This window comes from Bos javanicus, chromosome 10 (genome assembly GCF_032452875.1).
Source record: "Bos javanicus breed banteng chromosome 10, ARS-OSU_banteng_1.0, whole genome shotgun sequence".
Taxonomy (NCBI): domain Eukaryota; kingdom Metazoa; phylum Chordata; class Mammalia; order Artiodactyla; family Bovidae; genus Bos; species Bos javanicus.
In genome coordinates, this window is record NC_083877.1 from 74,636,716 (window position 1) to 74,660,201 (window position 23,486).

Genomic DNA, 23,486 nt, shown 5'->3' on the forward strand with positions numbered 1-23,486 from the left:
GGGAGCACATGTATACCTGTGATGGATTCATTTTGATATTTGGCAAAACTAATACAATTATGTAAAGTTTAAAAATAAAATAAAATTAAAAAAAAAAAAAGCTCAATATTCAGAAAACTAAGATCATGGCATCTGGTCCCATCACTTCATGGCAAATAGGTAGGGGAACAATGGAAACAGTGACAGACTTCATTTATTTATTTATTTTTTGGGCTCAAATGTCACTGCAGATGGTGATTGCAGCCATGAAATTAAAAGACACTTGCTCCTTGAAAGAAAAGCTTTGATCAACCTAGACAGCTTATTAAAAAGCAGAGACATTACTTTGCCAACAAAGGTCCATCTAGTCAAGGCTATGTTTTTTCCAGTAGTCATGTATGGTTGTGGGAGTTGGAGTATAAAGATGAGCATTGAAGAATTGATGCTTTTGAACTATGATGTTGGAGAAGACTCTTGAGAGTCCCTTGGACTGCAAGGGAATCCAAGCAGTCCATCCTAAAGGAAATCAGTCCTGAATATTCATTGGAAGGACTGATGCTGAAGCTGAAACTCCAATATTTGGCCATCTGATGCAAAGAACTAACTCACTTGAAAAGATCCTGATGCTGGGAAAGATTGCAGGCAGGAGGAGCAGGGGACGACAGAGGATGAAATGGTTAGGTGGCATCACCAACTCGATGGAGATGAGTTTGAGTAAGCTCCAGGAGTTGGTGATGGACAGGGAAGCCTGGCGTGCTGCAGTCCATGGAGTCACAGAGTCAGATACAACTAAGTGACTGAACTGAACTGAACACAGTCAAAGACTTTAGTGTATTTAAGAAACAGAGATAGTTGTTCTTCTGAAATTCCCTTGTTTTTTCTATAATCCAACAAATGTCGGCAATTTAATCTCTCATTCCTGTTCCTTTTAAACCCAGCTTGGACATCTGCAAGTTCTTAGTTCACATAATACTGAAGCCTAGTATGCAAGATTTTAGGCATGACCTTACTAGCATGGGAGATGAGTGCAATTGTCCAGTGGTTAGCACATTCTTTGGTACTACCCTTCTTGGGAATTGGGATGAGGATTTACCTTTCCTAGTGCTATGGCCACTTTGGGTCTTTCAGATATGCTGACTTAATGAATGTAAAACCTTGTTGGCATCCTCCTTTAGGAATGTGAATAGTTCTGCTGGAATTTCATCACATTCGCTAGCTCTATCAACAGCAGTGCTTATCAAGGCCCACTTGACTTAGGGCTTCCCTGATAGCTCAGTTGGTAAAGAATCTGTCTGCAATGCAGGAGACCCTGATTTGATTCCTGGGTCAGGAAACTCTCATGGAGAAGGAACAGGCTACCCACTCCAATGTTCTTGGGCTTCCCTTGTGGCTCAGCTGGTAAAGAATTTGCCTGCAATGTGGGAGACCTGGGTTCGATCCCTGAGTTGGGAAGATTTTCTGGAGAAAGGAAAGGCTACCCACTCCAGTATTCTGGCCTGGAGAATTCCATGGACAGTCCATGGGGTTGCAAAGAGTCAGACACAGACTGAGCGACTTTCACTTTCACACTCACTTTACTTCCCATCCCAGAATGTCTGGCTCTGGGTGATTAACCACACCATCATAATAATCTGGTTCATAAAGATCTTTTTTATACATTCTTTCATGTATTCCTTCCATCTCTTCTTGATCTCTTCAGCATCTCTGAGGTCTCTACCATTTTTATCCTATATCAAGCCCATCATTGGGTGGAAATCTCCCTTGATGTTTCCAATTTTCCTGAAGAGATCTCTAGTCTTTCCGCTGTTGCTGTTTTCTTCTATTATTAAATACTGTATATTGAAGAAAGCCTTCTTGTCTTTTCTAGCTATTCTTTGAAACTCTGTATTTAATTGCTTGTATCTTAGCCTCTCTCCCTTGCTTTTCACTTCTCTTCTTTCTTCCACTATTCATAAAGCCTCCTCAGATAACCACTTCACTTTCTTGCTTCTCTTTTTCTCTGGGATGGTTTTGTTCGCCACCTCCTGTACAATATTATGGACCTTTGTCCATAGTTCTTCAGACACATTGTTATCTAGTTCTCGTCCTTTGACTCCATTCTTTACCTCTACTGCAAATTCATACAAGATTTGATTTAAGTCATACTTGGCTGGCCTAGTGTTTTTTCCAGTTTTCTTTAGTTTAAGCCTGAATTTTGTTATAAGAAGCTGATGATATGAGCCACAGTCAGTTCCAGGTCTTGTTTTTGCTGAATGTATACAATTCTTAGGCTACAAAGAATGTAATTGATTTGATTTCAGTATTGACCATTTGATGATGTCCATGTGTAAAGTGATCTCTTGTGTTGTTGAAAAAGAGTATTTGCTACAACTAGTGCATTTTCTTGGCAGAATTCAGTTAGCCTTTGCCCTACTTCATTTTGTTCTCCAAGGCCAAATTTGGGGTTTACTCCAGATATATCTTGACTTCCTACTTTGCATTCCAATTCACGATGATGAATACAAATACAACATCTTTTTTCAGGCGCTAGTTCTAGGACGTCTCCTTGGTCTTCATAGAATTGATCAACTTCAGCTTCTTTGGCATCACTGGTATGGGCATAGATTTGGAGTACTTGATGTTAAATGACTTGCCTTGGAAACAAACTGCGATCATACTGTCATTTTTGAGGTTGCACCCACGTACTGTATTTCAGACTCTTTTTGTTGATTATGAGGGCTACTCCATTTCTTCTATGGGATTCTTGCCCACAGAATGGTGGTAGTAGTAGAAGAATGATCATCTGAATTAAATTCGCCCATTCCCATTCATTTTAGTTCACTGATTCCTAGGATGTCGATGTTTATTCTCAGCATCTCCTGCTTGACAAATCCAATTTTCTTGATTCATGGACATAACATTCCAGGTTCCCATATAGTACTGTTCTTTGCAGCATCAGGTTTTACTTCCATCATCAGGCACATCAGCAACTGAGTGTTGTATCCACTTTGGCCCAGCTGCTTCATTCATTCTGGGGCTATGGATAATTCTTCTCTGCTCTTCCCCAGTACCATGTTGGACACCTTCAGACCTGGGGGAATTTATAGTGGGATGGTTTGCCATTCCCTCATCCAGTAGATCATGTTTTGTCAGAACTCTCTGCTATGACCTGTCCATCTTGGGTATCCCTGAAGGGCATGGCTTATAGTTTCAATGAGGTAATGCAAGCCCCTTCATAACAACAAGGCAGTGATCCATGAAGGGGAGTCTTTTAGACTCATCTAAAGATTGGAAAAAAAGTTATGACCAACCTAGATAGCATATTGAAAAGCAGAGACATTACTTTGCCAACAAAGGTCTGTCTAGTCAAGGCTATGGTTTTTCTAGTGGTCATGTATGGATGTGAGAGTTGGACTGTGAAGAAAGCTGAGTGCCAAAGAATTGATGCTTCTCCAACTGTGGTGTTGGAGAAGAGTCTTGAGAGTCCCTTGGACTGCAAGGAGATCCAACCAGTGCATTCTGAAGGAGATCAGCCCTGGGATTTCTTTGGAAGGGATGATGCTAAAGCTGAAACTCCAGTACTTTGGCCACCTCATGCAAAGCATTGACTCATTGGAAAAGACTCTGATGCTGGGAGGGATTGGGGGCAGGAGGAGAAGGGGACGCCAGAGAATGAGATGGCTGGATGGCATCACTGACCCGATGGATGTGAGTCTGAGTGAAGTCCGGGAGTTGGTGATGGACAGAGAGGCCTGGCGTGCTGCAATTCATGGGGTCGCAAAGAGTCCGACACGACTGAGCGACTGAACTGAACTGAAAAGAACTGGCCTTCCAATGCAGGGAACACGGGTTTGATCCCTGGATCAGGAAGATTCCCTGGAGAAAGAAATGTCAGCCCCACTCCAGTATTCTTGCCTGGGAAATCCCATAGACAGAGGATCCTGGTGGTTTGCAGTTCATATAGTTACAAAAGGGTTAGACATGATTTAGCAACTAAATGGCAACAATAAAGCTTTTAAAACAAGCCTTAAAAGGATAAAAATTATCTTCAAATTACCAAGCCATGTATAAAAACAATATTCAAAACACTTCAAGTGAAGGCAAGAAAACCTAATCAATAACATAAAACTGATAATGCTCAACATTTGTTCAAAAATTACTAGATACATGAAGAAGAAAACATGATGTACAGACAGAAAAAAAAATAGTCAATATAAATAGATTTAAAAAGATGATATAACTAGCATACAGTAACTTTAAAATGACTTTTATAAATATGATTAAGGATTTAAATAAAAATATGAGCATAAAGTGGAGAGAAAGGGAAGGTATACAAACAACCAGACAGAACTTCTAGAGAGAAATATACAAAATCTAGAATAAAAAATGTACTGGGTAGGGTTTATAGCTGATTAAACTCTTTCACAAGAAAGAAACAGTAAGCTCGAAGACATAGCAATAGAAATTATCCAAACTGAAGAATGAGTAAAAAGACTTAAACATATAAACAGAACATGAATAACCCATGAGACATGGCAAATCCTTTTATGTGCATTACTTAGAGTCCTAGGAAGACAATGAAGATAGCAAAATATATTTAAGGAAAGGGAGATGAAATGCTCTCAAATTTAATAAAAATTCAAAAGACATAGATTGAAAAAGTACAATAATCCCCAAGCAGGATAAAATACCCGTGAAGGAGGGCATGGCAACCCACTCCAGTATTCTTGCCTGGACAATCCTCATGGACAGAGGAACCTGGTGGGCTATAGTCCATGGGGTCACAAAAAGTCAGACATGACTGAGCAAGTAAGCACAGGACACAAGATAAAATACAAAAAAAAAAAAAAAAAAAACTATATATAATCAAATTGTAAAACCATTGGTAAAAGAAAACTCTGTCAACATCTAATTTTATATACCATGAAAATATTCTTGAAAAATAAAGACAAAAATATCTTCACAAAAATAAAAACGGGGGAATTCATCACTAGAAAACTTGCACAACAAGAAATATTAAAGAAAGCTTTCTAGGCAGAAAGAAAATAACTGCAGATGAAAATTCAGACCTATATAAAAGAATGAAGAACACTGGAAAGAATAAATGGATGGTAAGTATAAAAGACATTTTCACATTTTTAAATTTATTTAATGGAAAGTGACTATTTAAAATAAAACAATAATACATTGTAGAGTTCACAACATATTTAAAAACATATTATAGCCATAGCAAAAGAATAGTGATAGGCTTTAAATTTAACTTTTAAAGTGATAGAATTTGAACATCTTACATTATATGTAAAGGAGCCTTCCCAGGTGGCACAATCATAAAGAACCTTCCTGCCAGTGTAGGAGAAAGGAGAGATGTGGGTTCAATCCCTGGGTCACTAAGATCCCCTAGAGTAGGAACTAGCAACTTAACTCCAGTATTCTTGCCTGGAAAATTCCATGGACAGAGGAGCCTGGCGGCCTACAGTCCAGTCCATCAGGTTGCAAAGAGTCAGACACAGTTGAGCAACTGAGCATTTGCACGTGTGCATGCGCACACACACACACACACACACACACAATAGGTAAAGTGATAAAGCATCATGTGAAGGTAAAATATGGTGATAAATTAAAGTTACATGTTGTAAACCATAGAAGAATCATTAAAAATTAGAACGAAGAGGTTTAGCTAATTAACCAACAGAAGCAATAAAATTGAATGTGTAAAAATACTCACTAAATATCAAGGCACAGGGGAGGAAAAAAGAAAAACAGCAAAAACAAATAGCAGAATAGTACATATAAACCCAACCATAGTGACAACACATTAAAAGAAAATATTTTAAGCATTCCAACTAAAAAGCAGAGAAAGTCACATTAAATAAATATGCAAGACCAAACTATAAGAAGTGCACTTTTAATATAAAGACACAGCTTGAAACTTTAAAATGACCAAAAATACAGTAAACATAAGAAAGCTAGGTGTACACCTGTGGCGGATTCATGTCAATGTATGGCAAAACCAATACAATATTGTAAAGTAATTAGCCTCCAATTAAAATAAATAAATTTATATTTTAAAAAAGAAGGCTAGGTGGGATAAATTTATCAAAGGAGGCTTCAGTACAAGAAATACTAACAGAGGAATACTTTATGATAATTAACTCATTACTTTATTAAGAATACATAAAAATTTTAAATGTGTATGCATCTAGAAAAGAGTCTCAACATAAATAAAGCAAAAACTATAAGAATTAAACTTGGAAAGAGTCAACATTGCAAATAGAGATTTTAATTCTTCTCTCTCAGGAATTCATTGAACAAGTATGAGAAAATCAATTTAAAAAATGCAAAACCTGAACACTACTATCAAGCAACTTGACCTAATTAACTATAAAACATTACTCCAAACAATGCTACAATATACAAAATTTTCAGGTATATATGAAATATTTACCTGGCTAGACCATACACCATACAATGAACTAATCATGACTGACACAAACTAACACACTGCCATGAAAACAGAAAATTTGAATAGCATATTAAAGATATTACCTGTGGCAGATTCATTTCGATATTTGGCAAAACTAATACAATATTGTAAAGTTTAAAAATAAAATTAAATTAAAAAAAAATAAAGATATGACATTTGAAATTAAAGGTCTTCCCACAAATAAAACTCTACCCAGACGGCTTTTCTAGGGAATTTCTCAAATATTTAAGGAAAAGATGTTTGGAATCTTAAGCAAGGTTTTTTTCAGAAAATAGATTCTTAAAAAATAATTTCTGACTTCATGATGAAGGAGAAGGCAATGGCACCCACTCCAGTACTCTTGCCTGGAAAATCCCATGGATGGAGGACCCTGGTTGGCCACAGTCCATGGGGTCGTGACTGAGCGATTTCACTTTCACTTTTCACTTTCATGCATTGGAGAAGGAAATGGCAACCCACTCCAGTGTTCTTGCCTGGAGAATCCCAGGGACGGGGGAGCCTGGTGGGCTGCCGTCTATGGGGTCGCACAGAGTCGGACACGACTGAAGCGACTTAGCAGCAGCAGCAGCAGCAGCATTGCCCTGACACTGAAACTAGTCAGATGTGTTAGAATACTAATACTACATAACTGGAGAAGGAAATGGCAACCCACACCAGTATTTTTGCCTGAAAAATTCAATGGATAGAGAAGCCTGCTACTGCTACTGCTGCTAAGAGAAGCCTGGTGGGCTACAGTTCTTGGGGTTGCAAACAATTGGAAACAACTTTGTGACTTATCAAGCATGCACTACAGAATACTACAAACCAGTAACTCTCATAAACATTAATACAAAAGCACTTAATAAAATATTTGCAAATTTAATTCAGCGATATTTTAAAAAGATAAGTATCACAACCAAGTATGATTTATCCTAGAAAGGTAATGTTGATATAACATTTGGAAAATTAATTAACCTAATTCACCGTAATAACAGACTAAAGCAGCAAAATCATACAATCATCTCAATAGATTCCAAGAAAGCACTTTATAAAGTTTAATACCCATTAATAATGAAAACGCTCAGAAAAGTAGAATTTGGTGGGAATATCTTCAAAGGGATAGAAGTAATTTACAAAAACATAGGTGATATATTTAATATTAAAAGATTTAAGATCTTCCTCTAAGATGAGAGGTAAAGCATATTGACTCTCAACACTTGTATTTTATATTATGTTGAAATCTTAACCAGTGGAATAAGGCAGGAAAAAGAAAAGACACAGTAGTTGGGAAAGTGAAGGATAGCTGATTTGCAAATAACATGATCATACAAATAGAAAATCCCAAGAAATCTACCAAAAGCTATTAGAGCAAAAAAGTGTGAACCTAGTCATGTGCAAGGCACAAAAGAATAAACAAAAATCTAATTTTATACCTATATACTACCAATAAATAACACAAAAATTAAATTTGTAAAGCAATAATACTTAAAAATCAATATCAAATAGTGTAAAATACTTAAAAATAAGTTTAAATATATGTACTGAACAATAAAATTCCACAAACATACTATATATTACATACTATATAGTGATCTTTATCAAGATAACATTGTATTGCCATATGGGTAAGTTATATAGATTAATGGAACAAAATAGAGTCCAGAAAGTTAGTTTATGTTTGTTCAGGTATTTAAACAGAGAAGAGACAGTAGTCCACAGTAAATAGAGGTGGAAAAATAGCATCTTCACACAAAAGAAAAAAAAAAAAAACTTGACTCTTACCATACATCATATATTTTTTTAAATTCAAAGTATAATCATAGACTTAAAGGTAAAACTAGAGCTACAAAATTACTACAAGTAAACATCAGACAAAATCTTATTGCTGCTGCTGCTGCTGCTAAGTCACTTCAGTTGTGTCCAACTCTGTGCGACCCCATAGACGGAAGCCCACCAGGCTTTCCTGTCCCTGGGACTCTCCAAGCAAGAATACTGGAGTGGGTTGCCATTTCCTTCTCCAATGCATGAAGGTGAAAAGCAAAAGTGAAGTCGCTCAGTTGTGCCTGACTCTTCGCAGCACTAGGGACTGCAACCCACCAGGCTCCTCCGTCCATGGGATTTTCCAGGCAAGAGTACTGGAGTGGGGTACCATCACCATTGACATTAAGGTTAAAAAAGTATTTCTACAGAACACCAAAAGCACTAAATATTTTCAAAATTGATAGACTGCACTTCTTACAAATTAAAACCTTCTGCACTCCAAAGTATTTTCATTAGAAAATAAAAATTCACATTACAAACAGTGAGAAAATGTTCCCAATACATATATACAAGTGTATGTGGATATATGTATATTCAAAACATATAAAGAATATGTTTTAATCCAGTATCTTAACTTAAAAGGGTCAAAAAGTTCAAAGCCCCTTTGTACTTGTTTGCTATGGTGCCCATAAGAAAGTACCAAAAACTGAATGACTTAAAAATAATCCGAAATTTATTTTCTCACAAGTCTGGAAGCTAGAATTCTGAGGTCAAGATATTAGCAGTCCTCTCTCCTTGGTCTACACATCATGTTATCCCTTGTCTTCACATGATCTTCCTTCTGTGCATGTCTCTGTTCAAATTTTCTATTCTTACAAGGATATAAGTCATAATGAATTAGAGCCTACCATAATTACCTTACTTCAACTTAATTACCTCTTTAAAGAATCTATATTCAAATAAGGCCACATTCTGAGGTATTAAACACTTCAGCTTATGAATTTGGGGGGCACAATTCAGCCTACAAAACTTTCATTAAAAATATATATATATATATATATTGTAATGAATAATAATCATGATCCCTGATTTCAAGGTATATTACAAAACTATAATGACTAAAACAGAATGGCACTGGTATTAAAGCAGACATAGAGCAATGGGAATAGAACAGAGCCCAAGAAATAAACTCATGCATATATGGTCAGTTAATTTGACAAAGTACCCAAGAAGATAAAATGAGAAAAAGACAGTCTTTTCAATAAACTGTGTTGGGAAAACTAGATGGCCACATGTAAAAAGAAAGAATCAACACTATTTTAGACCATATGCAAAAATGAGCTTGAAATGGATTAAAGGCTTGAATGTAAGACCTGAAACCATAAAACCCCTAGGAAAAAACATACGTGGTAAGCCCCTTGACATAGATCTTAGCAATGATTTTTTTTTTATTCTGACACCAAAAGAAAGAATAAATAAGTGGGACTATATCAAACTAAAAAGCGTATGCACATCAAAGGAAACCCTCAGCAAAATGAAAAGGCAACATACAAAATGGGAGAAAATATTTGCACATCAATCTGATAAGGGACTAATACCCCAAATACATGAAGACCCCATACAACTGAATAGTAAAAAACAAACAATACAATTTTTTAAATGGGCAAAAGATCTGAATAGACATTGTTCCAAAGAAGAAATATGGGGCTGGTGCACTAGGACGACCCAGAGGGATGGTACAGGGAGGGAGGAGGGAGAGGGCTTCAGGATGGGGAACACGTGTATACCTGTGGTGGACTCATGTTGATGTATGGCAAAAACCAATACAATATTGTAAAGTAATTAGCTTCCAATTAAAATGAATAAATTAAAAAAATGAATAAATAAATAAAAAGAAGAAATATGGATGGTCCACAGGTGCATGTAAAAAAATTGCTCAACATCAGTAATCATCAGGGAAATACAAATTAAACTACAGTGAAATATCACCTCACACCTTTTAGACTGGGTATTATCAAAAAGACAGTAAATTACAAGTGTTGGAGAGGACATGGAGAAAAGGGAGCCCTGTACACTATTAGTGAGAGTGCAAAATGGCTCAGTCATGTAGAAAACAGTATGGAGGTTCCTCAAAAAATTAAAAATATAAATTTAAGATCACTAAATTTATTCCTAAATATTCACCCAAAGAAAATAAAAACATTAACTTGAAAAGTTATATGCACCCCCATGTTCACTGCTGCATTGTTAAAAGAGCCAAGACATGGAAATAACCCAAGTGCCTATAAATGGATAAATTGGTAAGAAAATATGGTATGTGTATACCCTGGAATATTATTCAATCAGAAGAAAGAATCAAATCTTGCCATTTATGACAACATGAATGGACTGGAGGACATTTTGCTAAGAAAATAAGTCACACAGAGAAAGACAAATAACATGTAATCTCTCTTATATGTGGAATCTAAAAAAATAAACAAAAAAAAACAAGTTCATAGAGAGAGCAGACTGGTAGTTGCTAGAGGTGGGGATGGGGTTAGGAGAAATAGGTGAACTAAAATTAAAGGAGGGAGGAGGGTTCAGGATGGGGAACACAGGTATACCTGTGGCGGATTCATTTCGATATTTGGCAAAACTAATACAATATTGTAAAGTTTAAAAATAAAATAAAATTTAAAAAAAAATGATTAATAAGAACAAAACTAATTCTCAAAACCATTAACAGCTAGGCCAATACAAATTAATCACAATGAGATATTACTACACACCCACCAGAATGGGTAAAGCTATAAACACTAATTACACAATATGTTGAAAAGGACATAGAACAACCAAAACTCTCATACACAGCCAATGGGAATGCAAAGTGGTACAACTACTGGGAAAAAACGAGTTTGGCAGTCTCATATTTACCATACAACCAGCGACATCATGTAATCCATGTGATCAAACTCTAAGATTTTAAGCATTGTGTAGTATTAAATCACGCACATGTCATCTGTCCCCAGCAATACCCCCAGAGACTAGAACAGTGTGAGGCATATAGTGAATATAGACAAATATTTACTAAATAAATGAAAGCATTTCTTTAACAAGTTCATTATTATTGAACATTTAGTTTATTTTCAATGTAAAGGTAAACTTTTACCTTCAATCACATTTCTGGTAATTTAAGCACATTTTAAGTTCTTTGAAGCATATTTCATAATACTATCCAAGAAACTTGTAGCAATTTATATTCCCATCTGTAGTGTGATACAGCTATCTCATTCTCTCTCTACCCAGTATCAGGCATTAAAATTTATTGCAACTTCACCAATTTGATTTGGAATTTACATTCTGTTTGCATACTGTTAATTATCAGAGTATAAAAAATCATTTCAGAATGTAAAAAACTAGAAAGCAGAATCTGGTTTTCAATGCTGGTATAATGAGAAACTGTTTGATCTCATTCGGCACACCTGTTAGGGTACTGTCGCATTCTACAACCGAAAGGAGATTCTCACTAAAAAAAAAAAAAATATATATTTAGTACTATGATCCAGAACTACACACAAATGCAAGTTTTTAGGCTGATATTAAAACAATGATGTATAGATGTTCTGGAGGACAAGGGCAAGAGATAAAAGAAACTGGGTTGTAGGCAGACAGAAAAGAGAAGATTCTGAAGAATTTCATTAACATTAGTGGCAATTTTATCACTATGCACAACTTTCACTTATTTCCTCTTTTTTTAAATAAGAAACAGCCATTACGGATTTGGTGTGCTTTTTGTCCATTTTAAAATATCTGAGAAACCTAGATCTATTTTTTGAAAAGGATGGAAAATAAGTTCTGGGTATGTTTGTTGCCAAGTTGAACTTGGAACTAACAAAGGTTCCACATACAGAGCCAGCCAGCCACTACTATATGGCTCAGTCCTTCCTTTAATTGACATGGAGTGGCAAAAATTGCTACAAACTGCAATAGCTCAGTTGGTAAAGAATCTGTCTGCAATACAGGAGACCTGGGTTCGATCCCTGGGTCAGGAAGGTCCCCTGGAGAAGGGAATGGCTACCCACTCCAGTACTCTTGCCTGGAGAATTCCCTGGACAGAGGAGCCTAGTGGGCTACAGTCCGTGGGATCTCAAAATCAGACATGACTGTGAAACTATGTTCAATTCAGTTCAGCAGCCACTTTATAAGAGCTGAGTTTATTGAACTTTGTCACCTTTTTATTGGAACAAAATTGCTTTACAATGTTGTGTTAGTTTCTGCTATACAAGATCGTGAATTGGCCATACGTATATGTACCTCCTCACCCTCTTAAGCCTATTCTCATTCTGTCCCTCTCGGTCATCACAGAGCACCAAGTTGAGCTCCCTGTGTGAATTACCATACAGAGTGAACTAAATCAGAAAGAGAAGAACAAATATCACATACTAATGTATATATATGCATTATAGAAAAATGGTACTGATGATCTATTTACAGAGCAGGAACAGAGGTGCAGAAATAGATGTTTTTCTGGAACTCTCTTGCTTTTCCAATGATGCAGCAAATGTTGGCAATTTGATCTCTGGTTCCTCTGCCTTTTCTAAAACCAGCTTGAACATCTGGAAGTTCACAGTTCACATATTTCTGAAGCCTGGCTTGGAGAATTTTGAGCATTACTTTACTAGCATGTGAGATGAGTGCAATTGTGTGGTAGTTTGAGCATTCTTTGGCATTGCCTTTCTTTGGGATTGGAATGAAAACTGACCTTTTCCAGTCCTGTGGCCACTGCTGAGTTTTCCAAATTTGCTGACATATTGAGTGCAGCACTTTCACAGCATCATCTTTCAGGATTTGAAATAGTTCAACTGGAATTCCATCACCGCCACAAGCTTTGTCCATAGATACTTCCTAAGGCCCACTTGACTTCACATTTCAGGATGTCTGGCTTTAGGTGAGTGATCACACCATCGTGATTATCTGGGTCGTGAAGATCTTTTTCATATAGTTCTTCTGTGTATTCTTGCCACCTCTTCTTAATATCTTCTGCTTCTGTTAGGTCCATACCATTTCTATCCTTTATTGAGCCCATCTTTGCATGAAATGTTCCCTTGGTATCTCTAATTTTCTTGAAGAGATCTCTAGTCTTTCCTATTTTATTGTTTTCCTCTATATCTTTGAATTGATTGCTGAGGAAGGCTTTCTTATCTCTCCTTGCTATTCTTTGGAACTCTGCATTCAAATGGGTATATCTTTCCTTTTCTCCTTTGCTTTTCATCTCTCTTCTTTTCACAGCTATTTCTTGAGAATGGTCTTGATCCCTGTCTCCTGTACAATGTCATGAAACTCCATCCATAGTTCATTAGGCACTCTGTCTGTCATATATAGTCCCTTAAATCTATTTTCTAACTTCCACTGTATAATCATAAGGGATTTGATTTAGTTCATACCTGAATGGTCTAGTGGTTTTCCCCACTTTCTTCAATTTAAGTCTGAATTTGTCCAAAATCACTGCAGATGGTGATTCCAGCCATGAAATTAAAAGATGCTTACTCCTTGGAAGGAAAGTTATGACCAACCTAAATAGCATATTAAAAAGCAGAGACATTACTTTGCCAACAAAGTTCCATCTAGTCAAGGCTATGGTTTTTCCAGTAGTCATGCATGGATGTGAGAGTTGGACCATAAAGAAAGCTGAGGGCCGAAGAATTGATGCTTTTGAACTATGGTGTTGGAGAAGACTCTTGAGAATCCCTTGGATCTCAAGGAGATCCAACTAGTCCATCCTAAAGGAAATCAGTCCTAGGTGTTCATTGGAAGGACTGATGTTGAAGCTGAAACTCCAATATTTTGGCTACCTGATGTGAAGAGCTGACTCATTTGAAAAGACCCTGATGTTGGGAAAGATTGAAGGCAGGAGGAGAAGGGGATGACAGAGGATGAGATGGTTAGATGGCATCACCAACTCAATGGACATGAGTCTGGGTAAACTCTAGGAGTTGGTGATAGACAGGGAGGCCTGGCATGCTGCGGTTCATGGGGTCACAAAGAGTTGGACATGACTGGGCGACCGAACTAAACTGAACTGAAAAGAGGTGCAGATGTAGAGAATGGACTTGTGGACACAGTGGGGGAAGGACAGGGGGGTGAATTAAGAAATATTGACATATGTAAATTTGTCACTTTTCAACAGTTGAATTGACACTGCATAGAAACACCATTAAGGCATCAGTAAAATTCATATGTATTAGGGGATATTTGCATTGCCTAATGGGTTTCCACCTAATGTGAATAACTGACTCGTTTGAAAATACCCTGATGCTGGGAAAGATTGAAGGTGGGAGGCGAAGGGGACAACAGAGAACAAGATGGTTGGATGGCATCACTGACTCAACGGACAGGAGTGTGAGTAAACTCTGGGAGTTGGTGATGGACAGGCAAGCCTGGCAGGCTGCAATCCATGGGGTGGCAAAAAGTTGGACACAGCTGAGAAACTTAACTGAACTGAATGGGTTTCCCAGGTGGCTCAGTGGTAAAGCCTATATCTGCCAATATAGGAGATGCAGAAGACGTGAGTGTGATCCCTGGGTTGGGAAGATACCCCAGAGGAGGAAATGACAGCCCACTCCAATATTCTTTCCTGAAAAATCCCATGAACATAGGAGTCTGGTGGGCTACACTCCATAGGGTCTCAAAGAATTTGACACAACTGAGCATGCACAAGTATAAGACGTCCTAACAGAGCACATTTTTCTACTCATATTTGGCAGTATAGGTGATCAATGATACACTGAAATGGTGCTTAGCTTTCAAGAGGTTATATTCTAAAATAAGCAACAGTGAGGTACACAAGAACAAAAGAGACTAAATACATATCACTTGTCTAAAGATGTCCATGGAAGACTGCATTAGTTCCACTGCTGATACATTCTCATGACAAGAATGTCTCACTTCTGAAATCTCTGAAACGACTTGTGCTGTAATAAATGGAAAATAGCTCATTATCACTGTATATATTGCTAGTAATAGTGCCATTTAAGAAGCACTTTGTATCACAATACTCTGTGAAGTTGATATAAATATCCATATTTTACAGATGTAGATGAAGAAGAAGGATATTCAGTAGATTAAATAACTTCTAAAAGTTACATTGTTAGTGAGTAGTGAAGGCTGGGTTCAAATTAATTTCAGGCTACTTTCAAAATCCTGCCTCCTGATCAGATATATTCTTCTAAAATAACTCTGGTGGCTCACTATATTTTTACCCCCTCAAAACCTTTTATTTTAGACATTTAATCATCTTTTAAGAACATTCTGGAATCCACTGAAAACTCTTCAATCTTATTTTCCAGCCAAGTCAGCTTGGGAGGACAGGACATTAAAAGTCTTTTTCAGGAAAATAATCATTGCTTCTAAGGGGAGTGAATGTGAGTTACAGAATCAGTGCTGAGCTTCATGCTGTTATTTCTATATTCAATGGCATGCAACACCATGGGACTTTAGCCAGGTCTCATAAGCAATGTGCTCAGTTTTGTTCGATTCAGTCGCTCAGTCATGTTCAACTCTGAGACTGCATGGACTGCAGCACTCCAGGCTTCCCTATCCATCAACAACTTCAGGAGCTTGCTCAAACTCATGTCCATCGAGTCAGTGATGTCATCCAACCATCTCGTCCTCTGTACTCCCCTTCTCCTTCTGCCTTCAATCTTTCCTAGCATCAAGGTCTTTTCTAATGACTCAGCTCTTTGCATCAGGTGGCCAAAGTATTGGAGTTTCAGCTTCAGCATCAGTCCTTCCAATGAATATTCAGGACTGATTTCCTTTAGGATTGACTGGTTTGATCTCCTTGCAGTCCAAAGTACTCTCAAGAGTCTTCTCCAACACCACAGTTCAAAAGCATCAATTCTTCGGCACTCAGCTTTCTTTATGGTCCAACTCTCACATCCATACATGATTACTGGAAAAACCATGGATGGACTAGATGGATCTTTGTTGTCAAAGTAATGTCTCAGCTTTTTAATATGCTGTTAGGTTGGTCCTTTTCTTCCAAGGAGCAAGCATCTTTGAATTTCATGGCTAAAATCACCGTCTGCAGTGATTTTGGAGTCCAAAAAATAAAGTTTCTCACTGTTTCCATTGTTTCCCCATCTATTTGCCATGAAGTGATGGGACTGGATGCCATGATCTTAGTTTTTTAAATGTTGAGTTTTAAGCCAGCTTTTTCACCCTCCTCTTTCACTTTCATCAAGAGGCTCTTTAGTTCTTCTTCACTTTCTGCCTTAAGGGTGGTGAAATCTGCATATCTGAGTTTATTGATTTTTCTCCCAGCAATCTTGATTTCAGCTTGTGCTCCATCCAGCCCAGCATTTCTCATGATGTATTCTGCATAGAAGTTAAATAAGCAAGGTGACAATATACAGCCTTGACGTCTCCTTTCTCTATTGGAACCAGTTGGTTGTTCCATGTCTGGTTCTAATTGTTGCTTCTTGACCGGCATACAGATTTCTGAGGAGGCAGGTAAGGTGGTTTGGTGTCGCCATCTCTTTAAGAATTTTCCACAGTTTGCTGTGATCCAACAACAAACAATGTGCTACACACTCACCAACCAGCCTCATGCTTCATGTGTGATACTAATAACTTGACAGTGTTCACAGTGTAGCCCTAGACTATAGAGCAGGGCCGCACACCTTCGTAGCTGTAATTGATAGTGTAATATGTGCCCTGGAGTAACAGTGCCACTGTTCTCACTCACAAAACAGTCACTTCAAAACTCAGTTTCGAGTGTTCGTTTTCTTGCCTTTTCTTTCTTCATGAAGCCCAATAAATCTGTTTTACTATTAAAATACATGCTTCTTGGGTGGATTTTAGCTGAGCAGCATTTAAGGCTTCAGGATTAGACACAGATGCAAATTTACAGCCAATCAAGGCTTTTATCAATAAAACACGAAACTTCGGCCTCATATTGGTCAAATGAATTAACATTTAGGAAACTAAGCTAAAGAAAAAATTTAAGTACCTTCTGGACAACAAGAGTTTGTAACTTTCTATTACTTCCTTTCTACTATATGGCCTAAGAAATTTTTCTAATGTGCCTGAAAGTTTTATCAATAGTTTACAAGGATAAGCTTCTGCGGTTAGGTTTTAAGTCTCTGACATCAGATTAGCCTGAAATTACACTGAGGAATCACAGTGGGAACTGTTTAATGAGTTAATTAGTACTCACTCTACCAATAGAGCTGCACTCATTAATCTGGGAGATAAACAGCAGATGCTTGCTTTCTGCTCTCTGAAGTATGGTTCTTCTCCCACATCCTTTTGTCCATATAACTATTTGATCCAATCAGGACAACTTTGTGAGTAAGAATTAGATGTATCTCCAAGTTCATCTAGGAAAATTTAGCTGCCCAGTTTAGAAAGTTCGTAAATGAGTTAGTTCTTTAGGTACTCCATGAAATGTAATGATTTCACCTGAAAAAAACCAGAAGTTTTCTCAGTATGGAGTATCGTGATTAACTAGAGACCGCTTCTAAGTTCAGGACAACTCTGCTGATAACTCTGCTACTTCATGTTAAAATAAAAAAACAACTGAAGACAGCCTTGAAACATTCCCCGATCTTACAAAACCAGTCAAACAAGCAAAGCTCAATTTAGCTTATTTTGCAAGCCTAACATCGCTCAGTCATGTCCGACTCTTTGTGACCCCATGAATTGCAGCACACCAGGCCTCCCTGTCCATCACCAACTCCCGGAGTTCACTCAAACTCATGTCCATCAAGTCAGTGATGCCATCCAGCCATCTCATCCTCTATTGTCCCCTTCTCCTCCTGCCCTCAATCCCTCCCAGTATCAGAGTCTTTCCCAATGAGTCAACTCTTCGCATGAGGTGGCCAAAGTACTGGAGTTTCAGCTTTAGCATTAGTCCTTCCAAAGAACACCCAGGACTGATCTCCTTTAGAATGGACTCAGCAACTGAAATGAACTGAACTGAACATAGCCTGGGTCATTTCTTGCTTATACCTCTGAAATCATAAGCTAACCTAAACTGCTTCCCAAAGTTGATAAGAGGTAACCACAAAAAAATTTCCCATCATTTAAGAAAACTCTGGTATTATAACCACTGTGAAGAATTAAACAATGACTGTTTTCTTACTTTATAAACTGTCTTAGAACCATATACCCCTGAGCCTCCTTCCACGTTTTGGTTTGAGTGTTCCTGGTTTGCAAGCTGTCCTTTTTTTGGTTTATGCAGAATAAAGTTTCACTGATTACTATTTGGTAAATTCATTGGTTTTACCTCTGTTATTTTTAAACTTTTGACATTTTAAGGCATCAGAATTGAGATCTAAAGAAGACTTTCAATGACTCTGGAGCAGTGAGCTAACAGTTCCTGATATCCACAGGGCTCACTGAGTTCACAGCTTTCTCAGTGACTCCAGAATTTGAGAGTAAGTCTCTTGGATGTGAGCTCTCTGCTCTCGTTTTGTTTTGAATGCTTAGACTATATTATACACACCTGTATTTTGTTTCTTGGTAAGTCATCCTAATCTGTTCAAAAAGGGAAAAAAACATGTGATTCCCTGTGTTTTGGAACTGCTGTTGGGGAAAAAAACAAACAAACAAAAAAAAACACCCTCACAGTTAGATGTCTTAGAAAATCTAAAGACAAAATTGGGTTCCACCTGGTCTTTGGGCAAGGCTCTGGTGCCTTTGGTGAAACAAGTGACCTTTCAGGAGCTGTAGTAGCTGTTTGGGAACCTTTATCTTAGGTAAAACCACTTTAAAGAACACCCTTAAAAGAGAGGATTCCAAACCTCTCAGAGCTTCCCTAATGGCACAGTCATAAAGAACCTGCTTGCCAATGTAGGCAAACCTGAAATAGATGAGTTCAATCCCAGGGTTTGGAAGATCCTCTGGAGAAGGAACTGGCAACTCACTCCAGTATTCTTGCCCAGAAAATTCCATGGACAGAGGAGCCCAATAGACTACAGTCCATGGGGTCTCAAAGAGTCAGACACAAATGAGCACGTACATACAGAAGCTTATAAAAGACAAAATGACTCCAAAAACAGCTCAGTATGCAAATAAAAATCTTCAGTGAAAAATTCTGGCTATCTAAGCAGGTAAAATTAACTTTAGTGCATCTATAAGAAATATAATTTGGATCCAAGTATAATTTGAGTTTTATATCTAAGAAATGGCTAGAATTTTAAAACAGGATTCCTCCTTGCATCTATACCTGTATTTATGTATGTCTATGTCCATGTTTTAGATATGTAATATTGTTCTACCTTCAGATGATATTTTCAAAATTAATTTCTAAAGAGCTCCATTTAATTGGCTTAAAGAAAAAAATTTTATATAAATTTGGTATTCCTAAAACTCTCAGAAATATAGAAAATAACACAAATTTCTTTCAAGTTCACATGATCTGGGGTAATTTTTCATGAATGAAAGCTAGTTTATGTTTGTTGGCTTAATGAAAGCAGGCATTTCTTCAAATTTGTCCACTACAAAAATAAGATGATAGCTATTTAATCTCTGATCCAAGCATAATTGTTAAAAAACAAGTAACTTATGTAAGTGGAAATTAGATAAAAGTTTATGCTAAGTTAAACTAAATAATATATATATATTCATTGAACATCTAATAATTTCAAATAAGATAAAATACTGAAACATTAATTAGTCAGGATAAATTTATCCACCTTGGCCTCTTAATTTTTATAGAGAGATAAAGGCTATCTGAGTCTATTAATACATAAGTCTCTTGTCACATTAGAAAATTATACTATAAAAACATGTCTTTGAAAAATGCTTTTATAATTACATATTTAGAATTTGCTAATCTGATACAGGATGATGATGATTGTTCAAAATTTCTTCCTTCCTTGTTTTCACTGGAAAGCAAAGAAAAGAAATAAAGAAAATGCATTATATAAAAAGTAGGTAAGAAAAATAGAATGTGTTATTTTGATAAGAAAAGGTATGAAGACAAGGGTTTGGGGTTTATTTGTTTCTTTGTTTTTATTAAGACAAAAAAGAAAATATTTTGTCCTAAATTAAAATAATTATTCTAGAATAAGAAAGGAAAAAGAATAAACCTAAATGAATATAGAAAGTGACAGAAGGTTTGTGGAATAGGAATCTTGAGAAATGAAATCTTATGCATGGTAAAGCTAAAAGTGAAATGAATTTAAATTTAAAAATAGATATATAGGAAGGGGTGGTATAGGGGTATGCAATTAAAAGACAAAACTAACTCTGTAAAACAAAAGAGTCCAAAATGCAGTACTCGGATGCAATCTCAAAAATGACAGAATGATCTCTGTTCATTTCCAAGGCAAACCATTCAATATCACAGTAATCCAACTCTATGCCTCAGCCAGTAATGCTGAAGAAGCTAAAGTTGAACGGTTCTATGAAGACCTACAAGACCTTTTAGAACTAAGACCCAAAAAAGATGTCCTTTTCATTATAGGGGACTGGAATGCAAAAGTAGGAAGTCAAGAAATACGTGGAGCAACAGGCAAATTTGGCCTTGGAGTATAGAATGAAGCAGGGCAAAGGAAAATAGAGTTAGCCTGAAACTAACTAATAGTTTAGTTAGAGAACACACTAGTCATAGCAAACACCCTCTTCCAAAAACACAAGAGAAGTCTATACACATGGACATCACCAGATGGCCAACACCAAAATCAGATTGATTATATTCTTTACAGCCAAAAATGGAGAAGATCTATACAGTCAGCAAAAACAAGACCGGGAGCTGATGGTGGCTCAGATCATGAACTCCTTATTGCCAAATTCAGACTTAAACTGAAGAAAGTAGGGAAAACCACTAGACCATTCCGGTATGACCTAAGTCAAATCCCTTATGATTATACAGTGGAAGTGAGAAATAGATTTAAAGGACTAGATCTGACAGAGTGCCTGATGAACTATGGATGGAGGTTCATGACATTGTACAAGAGACAGGGATCAAGACCATCCCCAAGAAAAAGAAATGCAAAAAAGCCAAATGGCTGTCTGAGGACACCTTACAAATAGCTTTGAAAACAAGAGAAGCAAAAAGCAAAGAAGAAAAGGAAAGATATACCCATTTGAATGCAGAGTTCCAAAGAATAGCAAGGAGAGATAAGAAAGCCTTCCTCGGTGATCAGTGCAAAGAAACAGAGGAAAACAATAGAATGAGAAAGACTAGAGATCTCTTCAAGAAAATTAGAGAAACCATGGGAACATTTCACGCAAAGATGGGCTCAATAAAGGACAGAAATGGTATGGCCCTAAAAGAAGCAGAAGATATTACAAAGAGGTGACAAGAATACACAGAAGAACTGTACAAAAAAGATCATCACGACCCAGATATTCACGATGATGTGATCACTCCCCTAGAGCCAGACATCCAAGAATGTGAAGTCAAGTAGGCCTTAGGAAGCATCACAATGAACAAAGCTAGTCCATGGGGTCACTAGGAGTTGGACACTATGAACAAAGCTAGTCCATGGGGTCACTAGGAGTCGGACACGTCTGAGCGACTTCACTTTCACTTTTCACTTTCATGCACTGGAAAAGGAAATGGCAATCCACTTCAGTGTTCTTGCCTGGAGAATCCCAGGGACAGGGCAGCCTGGTGGCCTGCCATTTATGGGGTTGCACAGAGTTGGACACGACTGAAGTGACTTAGCAGCAGCAGCAGCAGTGGAGGTAATGGAATTTCAGTTGAGCTATTTCAAATCTTAAAAGATGATGCTGTGAAAGTGCTGCACTCAATATGCTAGCAAATCTGGAAAATTCAGCAGTGGCCTCAGGAAAGGAAAAGGTTAGTTTTCATTCCAATCCCTAAGAAAGGCAATGCCAAAGAATGTTCAAACTATGACACAATTGCACTCATCTCACACACTAGCAAAGGAATGCTCAAAATTCTCCAGGCCATGCTGCAGCAATACGTGAACCGTGAACTTCCAGATGTACAAGCTGGTTTTAGAAAAGGTAGAGAAACCAGAGATCAAATTGCCAGCATCTTCTGGATCATCGAAAAAGAGTCCCAGAAAAATATCTATTTCTGCTTTATTGACCATGCCAAAGCCTCTGACTGTGTGGATCACAATAAACAGTGGAAAATTCTGAAAGAGATGGGAATACCAGACCACCTGACCTGCCTCTTGAGAAATCTGTATGCAGGTCAGGAAGTAACAGTTAGAATTGGACATGGAACAACAGACTGGTTCCAAATAGGAAAAGGAGTACATCAAAGCTGTATATTGTCACCCTGAACTTACATGCAGAGTATATCATGAGAAATGCTGGGCTGGAAGAAGCACAAGCTGGAATCAAGATTGCCGGGAAAAATATCAATAACCTCAGATATGCAGATGACACCACCCGTAAGGCAGAAAGTGAATAAGAATTAAAGAGCCTCTTGATGAAAGTGAAAGAAGAGAGTGAAAAAGTTGGCTTAAAGCTCAACATTCAGAAAACTAAGATCATGGCATCCGTTCCCATCACTTCATGGCAAATAGATGGAGAAACAGTGGAAACAGTAGCAGACTTTATGTTTTGGGGCTCCAAAATCACTGCAGATGGTGATGGACAGGGAGGCCTGGCATGCTGCAATCCATGGGGTTGCAAAGAGTTGGAGACATTGAGCCACTAAACTGAATTGCACTCTGTATAAAATAAATAAGCAACAAAGATATATTGTATAGAATAGGGAAATGTAGCCATTGTTTTTAATAACTTTAAATTAACTAAAAAGTACAAAAACATTGAATCACTATGTTGTATACCTGAAACTAATATAATATTGTAAATGAGCTATATTCAATTTTAAAAAGTTTTAATATTGAAAGTATACTGGAGCAAAATTAGAATTTTATTTTCTCTGTTAAATCCAAGATATTTTAAATTATTGATCTGCTCTTAATCAGAAATTATAAACAAAAGATTTCTTTATCTTTAATGTAACCTGCCTAGGAAACAGAAAATTCTGTATCTCATGGAAAAAAATTCCTATGCTTCACCTTGTCTATGTCGTAGGCCTTTGGGTACTTAGGAAAAAATGATGTTTTCAATATTAAGAGAACTAAGGTTTTTTCCAGAACTATGTAACTTTTTTTTTTTTAATTGAAGGATAATTGCTTTATAGAATTTTGTTGTTTTCTGTAACCTCAACATGAATCAGCCATAGGTATACATATATCCCCTCCTTTTTGAACCTCCCTCCTGTCTCCCTCCCCATCCCACTCCTCCAGATTGATACAGAGCCCCTGTTTGAGTTTCCTGAGCCATATAGCAAATTCCTGTTGGCTATCTATTTTACATATGTTAATGT

The 23,486-nt window shown here is 37.2% G+C and overlaps 1 protein-coding gene across 1 annotated transcript in view; it reads right to left on the minus strand.

The window, feature by feature from the left end:
* The window catches only part of KCNH5 (potassium voltage-gated channel subfamily H member 5), a 403,337-nt gene that overhangs the window by 186,103 nt on the left and 193,748 nt on the right, over positions 1–23,486 (minus strand). The window lies entirely within an intron of this gene.